Raw genomic sequence first — 13,761 nt, forward strand, 5'->3', positions numbered from 1 at the left:
AGGTATAGCATTAGGAGATATACCTAATGCTAAATGACCAGTTAATGGGTGCAGCACACCAACATGGCACATGTATACATATGTAACAAACCTGCACGTTGTGCACATGTACCCTAAAACTTAAAGTATAATAATAATAAAAAAATGAGTAGTTATATATGTCTTTCTAGCAGTGAGATTTTGCAAAAGACAACTGAAGTATCTCACATGGAGTGACCACTCATTTGGAATTGCTCATTGCCTGGGCAGATGTTAGAAGAATTTGCATTATATTCAGTAGCCATGCCTGGTGAAGTCATTGTTGTAATTTGGCTGAAACTAATGCAATATTACTTTAAAATATTATTTTCATAAAGATAATATAACTTATTTTTAAAAAGACTTAAACTGAATCTTTGGTTCTTCTGAATATTGCATTTTGTGAAGTGCGTGTGTGTGTGTGTTTATGTGTGTGTGCAGGGGTGAGAGAGCAAGAGAGAAGTAATTTTTTAAGAAACTGAAAGAATATGTTACAGAATGGGAAGTTGTTTTATTCATGTGTTATTTGATGAGATATTTCTAGCATCTTGAAGATTTATCCATAAGATTTAGAGGCAAAAGAATGGCCTTTTGTTTATAGTTCTCGTTTGGAATCAGATTCATCATTCTTACTTAAACAAAAAGAAAAAAACATATTTATATATTTTCCAAAGTGTAATATTATAGTGAAAAACTTTACAACTGAGTTCAAAAATTTTGTTAGAGAACCTAAAGCACCTAGAGTTATTTCTAATATTAGAAGAATGGAATGGTAGTCTTATGATTCCCCTAAAAGCCCTTTTAAAGATATACAATAGGTGATATTATATATATGTCACCTGTGTACACATATGTACATACACGTGTATGATTCCTTAATAGCCTCTTTAAAAGGTCTCAGGTTGTCAAAGGAGCACATGAAAAGGTTACACTATGGTTTCATAATCCACGTGAAGTTTGTCCCTTCAATGATAATTGTCCCCTGACATTTCTGTAGCATGATTGAAATATCTATGTTAGGTTACCAGGGCATGGAGTCAGCAGTATGAATTATCTGTACTTTGTATAGGTACAGATCTTACCTTGCTACTTAATCAGTCAGGATGGACCAAGTGTTGCCACAGAAAAAGAAAAACTCTCTTTTTTTTTTGACAGGGTATTGCTCTTTTGCCCAGGCTGGAGCGCAGTGGCATGATCACTGCTCATTGAGGCCTCTCCTGCCTGGGCTCAAATGATTCTCCCACCTCTACTTCCTATCTGGGGCCAGAGTCGCTTGCCACACCCCCAGCTATTTTTTTTTTTTTTTTTTTGGTAGAGACGGTGTCTCATTATGTTGCCCAGTCTGATCTCAAACCGCTGAGCTCAAGCAGTCCTCCCCCTTGGCCTCCCAAAGTGCTGGGATTACAGGTTTGAACCACCACAATCAGGCCCGGAGAACAGCTGTCAAATATCAATGAACTAACAGCAAAGCTTTGTTTTTACAATCACTTTACATGAGCACGTGGATTGGCAGGGGACCTCTGCCCAATATCTTTACACAGAAACCCACAGAAGACTCACTCTTGACACATGTTTGCAAATCACCACTGAAGGGAAAATGAAAGATTGTCACTTGCTCTTTGAAATTTTCTTTTAAGTGACCTTGTCACTTCTACCCTCAACTCATTGGCTAAAGCAAGTTACAGCGTGGGCGTCTAACTTCAAAAGGTCAGGGACAGCAATCCTATCATGTTTCCCAAAAGAGAAAACAATGTGAATCAACTAATGCCAATCAGAACTACCATAAATGATTAGACTGATCCCAGGAGGGAAAGGGTTAGTGTAAATTCATTACTGTTATTTAAAAAGATGCTCAACAGCGCATTTGCTGCTAATTAATAGTGTCATGTTTGAAGAAAGAATCCGCAAATGCTTATTTTTAATAATTGAAAAATAAGGAGAGCTTTTTCTTTGATCGTGAATTAGTCTGTGCAGTTGGATGATAAATTACAAGTGATTACAACTACCACTTATGCTGCTAAATTATAGCTCTTCAGCATTGTTAGAAACAAAAAGGAAAGCTGGTCTCCATGGAGGTCATATACATTTTTTCTTAGGAGGAGTGAGAACAGGTGTTGAAATTGAAATGGTAAGAACCTTAAGTTCATAGGGAAGACAGCTGAACAGAAACTGAGGGGCAAGCTTGGGGAGCCCTGTGGGATTTTTGCAGGGGGAATGGAGGAGGAAGGGAGTAGAGGAATGCTGGCATTTGTTTATTCATGGTAAGAGGTGCTTTGGTCAAGAAGGGATGAAAATGTTTTCATGTTTATAAAACAGTCATTGATCAACATTCTTTGTCTCTCCCTCTCCATCCCTCTCTTCTTCCCTTCCACCTTCCACTTCTTTCTTTCACCAGTATGACAAAAACTTGGTAGCCTACCATTCTGGATTCTGTCTATAGAACTGGAAATTCCTCTATATACAGAACTTACATTCTAGTAGTTATAACAGTGATAGGTGTATGTAGAAAACCTAAAGCAGAGTAAGAAATACAGAGCCCTGAAAAGCACTACTTTTTAGAAGTGTTCATGGAAGGTGTCTTTGAAGACATAACATTAGAGGAGAGAGAATAAAGTGAGGAAACAAGCCTTGAAATGACATAGAAAATAGCTTTCCAAATGGAGCAAATATTAAGTGCCAAGGCCCTGAGGTAGAACTGTGTTTGTCTGCTATTAGTGCTGGGCCTTCAGAGATGAGTGCTTGCAGGACTTGGTATAGGACCTGGCCCACAGGAGTTGCTCATTGAATATTTGTGGGATGAATGAATGAGCAGATGAATGAATGTAAACCCCATCCCCAAAGAATTCCTACTGTAGCAGAGGATGGAAGTCTGACTAAAGATAACTGCTTGGTAGCAATAACAACATTCAGCAGTGCTCTTCATTGGGTAGGGCACTAAGATCTTTACATAAGTTATCTTACATAATTTACAAAGCAATACTATGGACACATGTTATTGCTCCCATTTTGTAAACAGAAAGTCAACAGAGATTCTGTTGTAATGTTTAAGTGTTTGGACTCCGGAGCCAGACTGCCTTGATTTGAGTAACAGTACTTCCACTTGCCATCTTTATGACCTTAAACAAGTTACTTAACTTCTCTGTGCCTGGGTTTCCTCACTGGTTTTAAAAAACCCGAATATAACCGTTTCAGGACATTGGTGTGAGGATTGTGTGAATTAACATATGCAAAATACTTAAGACAGTAACTGGCACTATATAACTTTTCTTATAATAAATGCTGTCATCATCATTTTCAAGATTATGTAGGAAAACAGGGATGCTAACTGCTTGAGAATTCCACACAGGTCTTCATAAATAAGATGTTTGAACTAAGATTTGAATGGAAAGGTAGGAATTCTAACATGTATTCAAGTGGTATGGGTGTGTGTAAATATTTCAGCTAATTCAGCATTGATTTTTTCAGGGGGATTTAAAAAGTATATTTGGTAGTAAATTGTCTCCTTTTTGCTGAATATCAGGCTACTATAATATAAATTCCACCTTGTTCCCCCAAATGCTTCTAGACTTACAACTTGTATACATGAGAATAAAATCACTGTCATTTTCCATCTTATAAGACAAAACATAAATCTAGCCTGGTTTAGCCTCCATTGTCATTAAATAAAAAATAAGAAAATGATCTCCTGTGCAGATAGTCAAATTGAAAAGCTCATGGGTGATAGTTAAAGTTTAATACCCACTGAGGCCATTTTAGGAATAGCAATAATTTGACTGTGTATAATTGTGTGTTTATGTATGTGTACCTTTATATGCATTTCTACAACACAAGCTGTTACTGAATCAGAGATGTGTGACCTTCTTTCATAGATATAAAAATTACACCTGGAAATATTCTCTGAGTTTACATGAGAGAAGGGAATGGCTTATTTTACACATATAAAATTATACATATCTTCACAGCATCTTAATCCATTTTTTTCTTTAGCCGTGTCTAAATGGTTTAAGAACTCATTACCTAATAAGTCTGGTGTGGGGAAAAATGCCTTAGAAAAGAGTAAAGCAAAATCTATCACCATCTCTCTTTTAATAATAAATATGCAAGTGGATGATTACAAAAGAAGAGATCTGGAGATGACTGAAAAAGAACATTGTGAGGGTGTTGGATTATCGAAATTTTTATACATTAGAATTCAGTGTTTATTTTGAGAATGAAACACATTTTTTCTATTTACATTTACACAAATAAAGTGCCTCTGCCCACAAACAGTCCTTCTATGAGTTAGGAATAATTTTCCTGTGGTATAAATTGGTACTTCTGTTTCTGGCCTTAGTTCTGGGCTCACACAGATGGCCTTTATAAACATGATCTATTATTTACATGAATCAGTTCTCTCTTTACCCCTTGTAAACACTCCTGTGCAGTTATTTGAATTCAGACCTGATTATGGATGGCAAATGTATAGCAAGAAAAATGGAAAAGCTAATTATTTTACTATTTGGATTTATTTTTGTAAAATAATTTCCAAGGATTTCTTTAGAGTTTCTCTGCAAGGGTAACAAATTCCTCCTTTCTTTCAGTTCCCTCCTTCATCTGAATCTCAGGTCTTACAAGTGATTAACATCTCATAATTCACTATGGCTTCAGCACTTGTACATTTCAAGGGCCATTTTAGGAATAGCACTAATTCATGTTTACATACTTTGTAATGTAAATGAACTGTGATACTTATGTCGTTAACTGTTATTTAACAACATAATTTTGTAAAAATTTGAAAGGCATGTATTTTCTAATGAGGTAAATACAGTATCTGTTATAACAATGACTAGATCTAAATGTTTTTAAACATTGCATTGGAGGCCCTGAGCAGAAAGATGCAATATATTTGAGTATGACTTTGTTTTGTAACAAAAACGTTGCTCTAAGGCACAGATCTTTGTTTTGGTGAAGTTGAAGTCACTATAAACATGTGTGGCTTCCTCATTCCCACCATCTGTGGTTCATACACTATCCTCAACTATGAGATCACAGTTGGGCAAGATGGAATTTCCTTGTTTAAATTTTCTCATCAGTTTTTCCCACAGAAAGTTACTAATGACTAGCATATTTTGAAGTCTACTTTCATTATAGTTCATCTATCTTCATATATATATATATATATGTATATATATGTATTTGGCATTTATATATATATTTGGCATATATATGTATTTGGCATTTACATAAAAACAAGATCAGTGATGGGTAATTTTAAATGCATATTAAATATAAACACCAATGCATAAAAATATTATTTTATGAGGTAATGTCTTGATATTTTGTTTGTGTTAAGTGCTATGAATACATATGATAAAGATATTATTTCTAGAAATAAACAAAAAAAGATTGGGACCCAAGTTTATTGATTGATAATGGTTAGCCCAATGCCTACACATAATTAATATCAATAAATATCAAAGAAAGGAAGGAGAGAGGGAGGGAGTGGAAGAAGGAGAGAAGAAGGGGAGGAAGGAAGGAAGAAGATAGCATAGCAGCCAGAATGTTCAGATACTATGGTGGCTTCACTAACTTTGTAGTCACTTTACCTTGGGCAAGTTATTTAACCTCTCAAAGTCTCAGTTTCCTCATCTCTAAAATGGAATTGTTTTGATTAAATGAGATGAAGCAGTTAGTGCAGCAGCAATTATTCTTAATACATTTTAGAAATACTTTCAAATTATTTTTAATGAATATGAAATTTTAATTAAATGAGTAGTATCAGCTGATAATTTTACCTATGAATACAGATTACTCATTTTCAAAAATTAGTGGTGAACACACTTCAATACTACAGTTTACACCGAACATAACTTATGTTTTTCATTGACCTTAAAGGTACATATATATAAATTGTTAAACATATGTTTATCAGGTGAGCATCTATTATGTTGATTCGCACTGGTCTAAATTCTGGGGTTACATAGTTAAGTCTTCTCAGACTAGTAGACAAGCAGTGTACTGTAGTGTGATGAATGCTTTAATCTAGGTACACAGTGGGATGCTGTAGAAGTAAAGGAGGAGCGGCCGGGCGCAGTGGCCCATAACTGTAATCCCAGCACTTCGGGAGGCTGTGGCGGGTGGATCACAAGGTCAGGGGTTTGAGACCAGCCTGGCCAACATAGTGAAACCCCGTCTCTACTAAAAATACAAAAAAATTACCCGGGTGTGGTGGCAGGTGCCTGTAATCCCAGCTACTCAGGAGGCTGAGACACGAGAATCACTTGAACCCAGGAGGCAGAGGTTGCAGTGAGCCAAGATCACACCACTGCACTAAAGCCTGGGCCACAGTGCGAGACTCCATCTAAAAAAAAAATAATAATAATAAAATTTAAAAAAAAGGTAAGAAGGAGCATCTGTTTAAATTTCAAATAGAGAGGAAGTGAAGGATTGGCGGGAGAAGTTAATGAGTGGATACCTAAGGTTTCCTGTCAGTGGTGAAATTTGAGTTAGATTTCTGTGATAGGCAGAATTTCTAGGAATGACCCCCAAGATTCCACATGTCCTGATCCTATGAATATGATGTGATCTCGCTCCCCTGATTGTATTCTGTTATATGGACCAGCTGACCTTAAAATAGGAAGATTATCTGGTTGGGCCTTATAAGCAGAGAACTTTACCAGCTCCTGGCAGAAAAGGAAGGCAGAAGAGGAGGGCAGAAGAGGAAGTCAGAGAGATTTGTAGTACAAGAAGGATATGATGTGCTGTTGCTTGGTTGAAGATTCAGGGAACAATACAAGAAGAAATATAAACAACCTTACAGAGTTTGGAGAGGCCACTGGCTGACAATCTTCCAGGACACAAGGACCACAGTCCTATAGCCACAAGGAACCAAATTCTGTCAACAGCCTGAAAGAGCTTAGAAGTGGATTATTCATCAGAGAGCCTTCAGATAAGAACCCAGCCAAACCCACCTGATTTCTGACCTAAAGAAACTAAGAGATTATAAGTGAGTGTTGTTTTAAGCCACTAGGTTTCCATGAATTTGTTACAAAGGAATAAAAAGATAATATAATTTTGAAGGGTGTGTTTTAAACAGCCAGGAAAAGAAACAAAGACCAAAAGGCTACTTAAAAAGCAGATGGAAAAATCTAACAGAGAATTCACAGTCACGAGGGTGTAAAAAATGCACAAAATCATAGTATAGGACACCAGTATTAGTGACAGCAATTACCATTATACCAAGAGTATGGAGCTATAAATAAACATCTAGTATCTGGATCAACAGCATTTTATTCATTGTTTGCCATGGTTGAGTGATAAAGTAGCTAACATTAAAAGGTAAAAATACTTTTTCACTTATATCTATCTAAGGATCTTGTGTTTGTATGTATAGGGAAGTTTATTTTTGGAGATGTGGGAATAATATACATTGAATAAAACATTATTAAAAGTAGGTATAAATTAAAATATATAAGCAATTTCAATTTGGAGAAGAGGGAATGAGGTGTACTAAAATTTATAAAGAATTAAATAAAGAGGATAAAGACAAATTGGAAATGGAAAAGGAATAAGAAACATTTTTCTGTGTTGGGATTGTAGTATGTAGAAATCTAATCTTATAGTATAATATTTGTAATTAAGATGCTTAGTTCCAATATGTTTCATTCAGCACTGGGTTATTGTTTAGTACATTTGTCCAATAATTAGATAAAATATATTTTAATGAAAGTAGATTTTGTGAGTTGGAAAATACACTTGCTTTAGCAAAGTAAACTAAAGTTAATGTATTTTCACCAAATATAGTTTTCTTTTAATTTTTTTAAATTTTGTAAAAATGTAAGACATATTTAGAGTAACTCCCTAGTTAGTTCTTTACTAATTGATGCTTTGAAAAGACAATGACTTTTTTATCTGATGTATTTTTAATAAAATAGTCTCTCACATCACATTTCTAATGAATGCATTAAAATTCTCAAGTGACTAAAGGGAGTTTAAATTATCTCTGTATTATTATGTCAGCCATCTAGATCTATGATATCAAAATATATATATTTAAGATGTGCACAAATTAATTAAAATGATAAGTTTCTAAATCTCTCTTTGTATAAGTTCCAAGAATTATAAAAATAGCACTATTTTCTGATCAACCAGTTAACACTAAATTTTACAATGTTTGTAAATGTGGCGTAGAGGCCAGTCTTTTTACATGGTTCCTTGGTTTACAACAGCAGCCACCACGATAATTTCAGCAACTCAATACAATGTGTTCTAAAAAAAAAAAAAAAGATTGGCAAAAGTGAACCTTTTTTTTTTTCCTAACCATGTTCTGCATTATTTAACTTTAAAGTAGAGCTCATCTTTCTAAAGAGGAAAATAGTGAGCAGTAAATAAATCTCTTTTGATAAGATAACAATGAAAGGTAGTTATCTAGTCCAACCAGCAGTGCCTCAACAAAGGCTAAGCATCAGAGGCAGAAAATAATAAAAGAGGAGCATTTTTCTTCCCCTTTATATTTTTGTTTCATGTTTTTCTTTTCTTTCTTTCTTTTTTTTTTTTTTGAGAGGGAGTTTCACTCGTTGCCCAGGCTGGAGTACAATGGCACCATCTTGGCTCACTGTAACTTCCGTATCCCGGGTTCAAGCAATTCTCCTGCCTTGGCCTCCCGAGTAGCTGAGATTACAGGTGCCCACCACCACGCCTGGCTAATTTTTTTGTATTTGTATTAGACACGGGGTTTCACCACTTTGGCCAGGCTGTTCTTGAACTTCTGGCCTCACATGATCCGCGCCCCCCCACCCCAGCCTCCCGAAGTGTTGGGATTACAGGCATGAGCCACCGCGCCCAGCCTGTTTCATATTTTTCTATGGAAAAATTGGATTGTAGTGGAGAAAGAGAGGAACTGTTCCTCCCACCTTCACTTGTCTACTCTAAAACCAAAGTTACTTCAAAATAAGGGTTTTGTTGAGGAAAGCAGTCTGCCTCATTTTCTTTTTCCACAGACCTAAATATAAAACTTGATTTCCAAGTAGAACATTAATCAATGTTGTCTCTGCTCATCTTGGTGGTTTAATTGGTTCAAACACTCTGGCATTAACTGTCTAGGGATTTTCTAATTTGCCTATGGTCAGAAATGCTTAATTGATTTCTGTTCTGATCTTTTCATAGAAGTTCTGACCCTTTCTTTAGCAAAACCGCCTTACTTCATTTCTTTAATAAGGTTGAGAAATTTGCTTAGTCTATTTGTTTCATAAATAACTCTCGCCCAAAGTTTAAGTAATGGATTTAGAGGTAACACTGAGAAATTCAGAGAAGGAAGTCTCATGGTTTTATGGTTCTAGATATAAGAATTATAGCACAGGGGTAGTTTATATTTCTTTATATTAGGGTGGCCACCATAAGTATGAGTACTTCATGAGAAGAGGCCCTGACGGTAGGAATTATGGTATTCCTGCCCACAACACCCCCTCTAAGTTTTCTGAATTCTGCATTTTTTTCCAGGTGTATGGAAATATAATTGATAAACAAAAAATGTATATATGTAAGGTATACATATGTATACATTGTACTTGTATACATTATAAAAGTACATATGTATACAATATGAAACGATTACCATAATCAAACTAAATAACATATCCATCACTGTAATTTGTTACTCTGTGTGTTTGTGTGTGGCGGGGGGCAGTGGGGGGGAGGGTAAGGGCACTTAAAATCTACTCACTTCACAAAATACAAGTAAACAATAGAGTAATATTAACTGTAATCACCACGTTGTATATTATAGCCCCAGAACTTACTCATTTTATACCTGGAAGTTTGTACCCATTGATCTACATATCCTCACGTCCCCCACCCTCTGTAGCTCCTGGAAATCACCTAGATTCTGATTGTTGATTGTGTTTCAAGCAATCTGGGAAAAGAGAGAACATTTTTATAGTTATAAAAAAGTTCAAAATTATTATTTTAATATCACAAACAATATGTGCCAGGCAAAAAGAACCAAGAAAAAGATATAAACCCCATGAAGACAGAAATTTTTGTCTGCTGACTTAAGTTAATGTCTGTATTTGAGCCCACATGTATACTTCATATAAGTAGAGGCCATATGTGTTCTTGTTTACAAAGTGCTTTGCACTATGCCTAGTGCATACATACACACATACACGAGTGAATATCTATATAAATGTATTCTCTATAGGATTCTACTATCCATAAAAAAATTTGTCCTTTTACTTAGTATATCATAAATATCTTACCACGTGAGATGTATATTTCTACAGACATAAATTTAATGGCTGTATAAGATATAATTTACTAATTTCTTCTTTTTATTCTTTTGGCCTATTTCCATTTTTAAATTTATTATTATAAAAACAATTCTTCGAGAAAGACATCACCATTTTATTCTGCACATATAATTATTTTCTAATGATAAAGCCTTAAAAGTAGACTTGACAGATAAAAGTATGTTGGTTCACAAATATAATGCAAATACTCTGCTGAAGAATAAATTGAAGCAGTCACTCATTCTTAGCTCTGGATTAAATATAGTTCATTTCATTGTTTTACTTTGAATACATTGCTGAAATGACTGGCTCTAAGGGAAAGTGTGCTTTGATTAGGAGCAGGTTTTTATAATTCTCTTCTACATGCCCATCCTGTAAATGGTATCTTTGTGTAAAAAAGAAGCAAGCATAAGGACACATAGACCAGAATAGAGAGGGACCATGGAGTGGGAAAATAGGAAAAGAGGCACTGCTGGAAGACAGAAGATAAACTGTATTTTGTGGTTTTGTGTAAGCCTGCCATTGCCTTCATCTAGACCTGCCAAGTGTGACAGATTTGGACACACTGGAAAAGTTAACGTTTTCAGTGGGAAGTTCTGGGTTTCAGTTCCTTCTGTCAGTTTAGGTATCATCAGCATCATCATTAGAATCACTAAGGAGTCAGAGAAAGATGTGTCCACCTAATTCAAGGGCCTGAGTGCCAGGCAGATTTTTCCATGGTAGCATGTTCCATCCTAACGATCTCTTCAGCCTTGTTCCCATCCTATTCTCTTTAATAAGAAGTTGTCATTGTCTAGCAATGAATATTTATTGCTCAGAGATTTAGCAGATAGTGAATATTTTCAGACATCAAACTAATTTGCATTTGTGCTTGAGAAATTTTTCCCAGGTGGCACAATATTTTATATCCTGTTGTAACTGAGAAAGTTATCACATACATAAGAACACATTTACTTTCATTTTATTTTTCTCCTACAGTATATCCTGTTGTAACTGAGAAAGTTATTACATACATAAGAACACATTTACTTTCATTTTATTTTTCTCCTACAGAGCGTCCTATATTTCTGTAAACTGGATTACAGGGTACTTAGAAGAACGAGCTTGCTTGTCACTGAAGTATGCAGCCTCTTAAGTAAAATCCAAGCCCTATTTCATCATCATGTTTATTCTGAGAATAGAATTGAAGAGGACCACATATGGTTGAAATTATAGGGAGGGTTGAGGTGGGCAGAATCTGGCCCAGTGGAATCATCCAATTTGGAAATAATCCATGAAAACTGTTTGGCAGTTTTAGCCATGCCCCTGCTTCCCATCGCCTACCCCCTGCCCCCACTTCCAAAGAGCATATAAATTTAGTGTTGGTGATGAAAATAGGAAGAGAGAACTTTGATTTGCAGTTAACATGAAAGGAAATATACACTGTTTTAGTCCATCTGGGCTGTTATTACAAAATACTACAAACTGTGTAGCTTATAAACAAGAGAAATTTATTTTTCACAGTTCTGGAGTTTGGAAGATTCTGTGTCTGGAGGCGCCGGCGTATTTAGTGTCTGGTGAAGGCCCCCTTTCACATACGTGTTGCCTCCTCTCTGTGTCCTCATGTGGTAGAAGAAGCTAGCTAGTTCACTGGGCTCTCTTTTATAAGGGCCCTCATCTCATCCATGAGGGATCTACCCTTACTTATGCACTAATTACCTCCCGAAGACCCTGCCTCCTAATCCCATCCCCTTAAGGGTTAGGATTCCAGCATATGCATTTTGAGGAGACGTAGGTATTCAGTCCATTGTGCACACCAAATTATGAATTAATGTATTAATATATAATTGTATCCAAAGAAAGTTCTACCAGGAACCCATATTTGTCTGCTGATTTGCTTGTTTAATATGCTTCATTTCCTCAAAACAAAGGGAAGCATATTTTAGCTTATTTTCCTTTTTAATCTTTTGTTTTGAGAATCTCTGCCATTGCTAAAGTAGAAAATTATGTTTTCTTAACTTTTTGTTTATTATACATAAATACATTATTATTAATAATAATATAAATTCAGTGTGTATGTATTTCTCTATAGTGAAGGTGTTGCTTTTTAAGTGAATGTGGCTATAAACTGAGACTTTAAAAAATCTCATTGTCATTAAAAAATACTGATTTAGAAAAGTTCTAGATTCACTGTATAGAACTCACAGAATATAGAATAGTTGCTAGAGCACAGAAACTAGTACTCTTTTAACTTCTAAGAAAAAGTCTGGGAATAATGTAGATCCCCTCATCTTTATTTAAGTAATCAAAATTGATTCTGTGCTGGGCGCGATGGCTCATGTTTGTAATCCTAGCACTTTGGGAGGCCAAGGTGGATGGATTGTCTGAGCTCAGGAGTTTGAGATCAGCCTGGGCAACACGGTGAAACACCGCCTCTACTAAAATACAAAAAGTTAGCCAGGTGTGGTGGCAGGCACCTGTAGTCCCAGCTACTCAGAAGGCTGAGGCATGAGAATTACTTGAACCCAGGATTCAGAGGTTTCAGTGACCCAAGATCACTCCACAGCACTCTAGTCTGGGGGACAGAGTGAGACTCTGTCTGCAAAAACAAACGAACAAACAGAAAAATGATTCTGCATAATGTGGGGCAGATTATTTATTTACAAAATTATTTTTTAGGAAAGAAAAAGTTGATTACTAAGATTCAGCTAGATTCACTATGATCAAGTCATGGAGTCAAACTTTACATTGTTGTTGTTTGCATGAGTTAATTGGCTGATAGATTACTGGAAAGTCATGGATGTTGTGTATCTGGTTTTTAGCAAGATGTGCATCAGTGTTCCCTATAATATCTTTATCAATGAGTATGAGGGCTGTAAGCTGAGTGATAATTTTGTTAGGCAGATCTTTGGCTGTTTGAATAATCAACTGTAGCAATGTTATTCATTAATGCCAATTTGATGAAAACTTTGGTCTGGTTCAATATATTTATTAATAAATTCACAGAGAAGCTTAATAGCATACTAATACAATTTGAGGATATTAGAAACTAGGAGGGTTAGTTCATATCTTGAATAAGAAGGCAGATCCAAGAACTCCACAGAAATAAACTATGGAGAATAACAGTTATTTAATTTTTTCAAATTATGGATGTGGAGGAAGAAATGAATTAACTCTGAAATGAGAGCAAGACATAGGACTAACAGATGGAAGTTTCAGGAAAATATATTTTGGCTCAGTAAAAGAAATAAATTACTAAGATTTATAGTAGTCTGAAACTGAAATTGAGTATTTTTCAGGAGATACTCAACTATTGATGTGGATAGGTGTCCCAGCAACAATTGGACAAGCCCACTGACCACTTGGTGACATTTTCCACTAGGCATTCAGCATCAGATTCCACAGCGCTTTTGAGGTGGAGGATAAGTAGATAATATGTCTCCATTATTTAGAGGAAATCTCTCACCTTTGAACTCTTACAGAACTTTAAGTCATTTAA

The 13,761-nt window shown here is 35.5% G+C and overlaps 1 protein-coding gene and 1 pseudogene across 7 annotated transcripts in view; both read left to right on the forward strand.

Moving 5' to 3' along the window:
• PRKG1 (protein kinase cGMP-dependent 1) overlaps positions 1-13,761 on the forward strand; it is a 1,291,606-nt gene that overhangs the window by 222,822 nt on the left and 1,055,023 nt on the right. The gene's annotated exons all lie outside the window — the stretch shown is intronic.
• Positions 1-13,761, forward strand: part of LOC129136188 (ras suppressor protein 1-like) — a 172,261-nt pseudogene continuing 158,500 nt past the window's right edge. Inside the window, exon 1 of the transcript XR_008537532.2 lies at positions 1-13,761. This exon is cut by the window's right edge and continues 158,500 nt beyond it. The product of XR_008537532.2 is annotated as a ras suppressor protein 1-like (transcript).

Source organism: Pan troglodytes, chromosome 8 (genome assembly GCF_028858775.2).
Source record: "Pan troglodytes isolate AG18354 chromosome 8, NHGRI_mPanTro3-v2.0_pri, whole genome shotgun sequence".
Classification (NCBI taxonomy): domain Eukaryota; kingdom Metazoa; phylum Chordata; class Mammalia; order Primates; family Hominidae; genus Pan; species Pan troglodytes.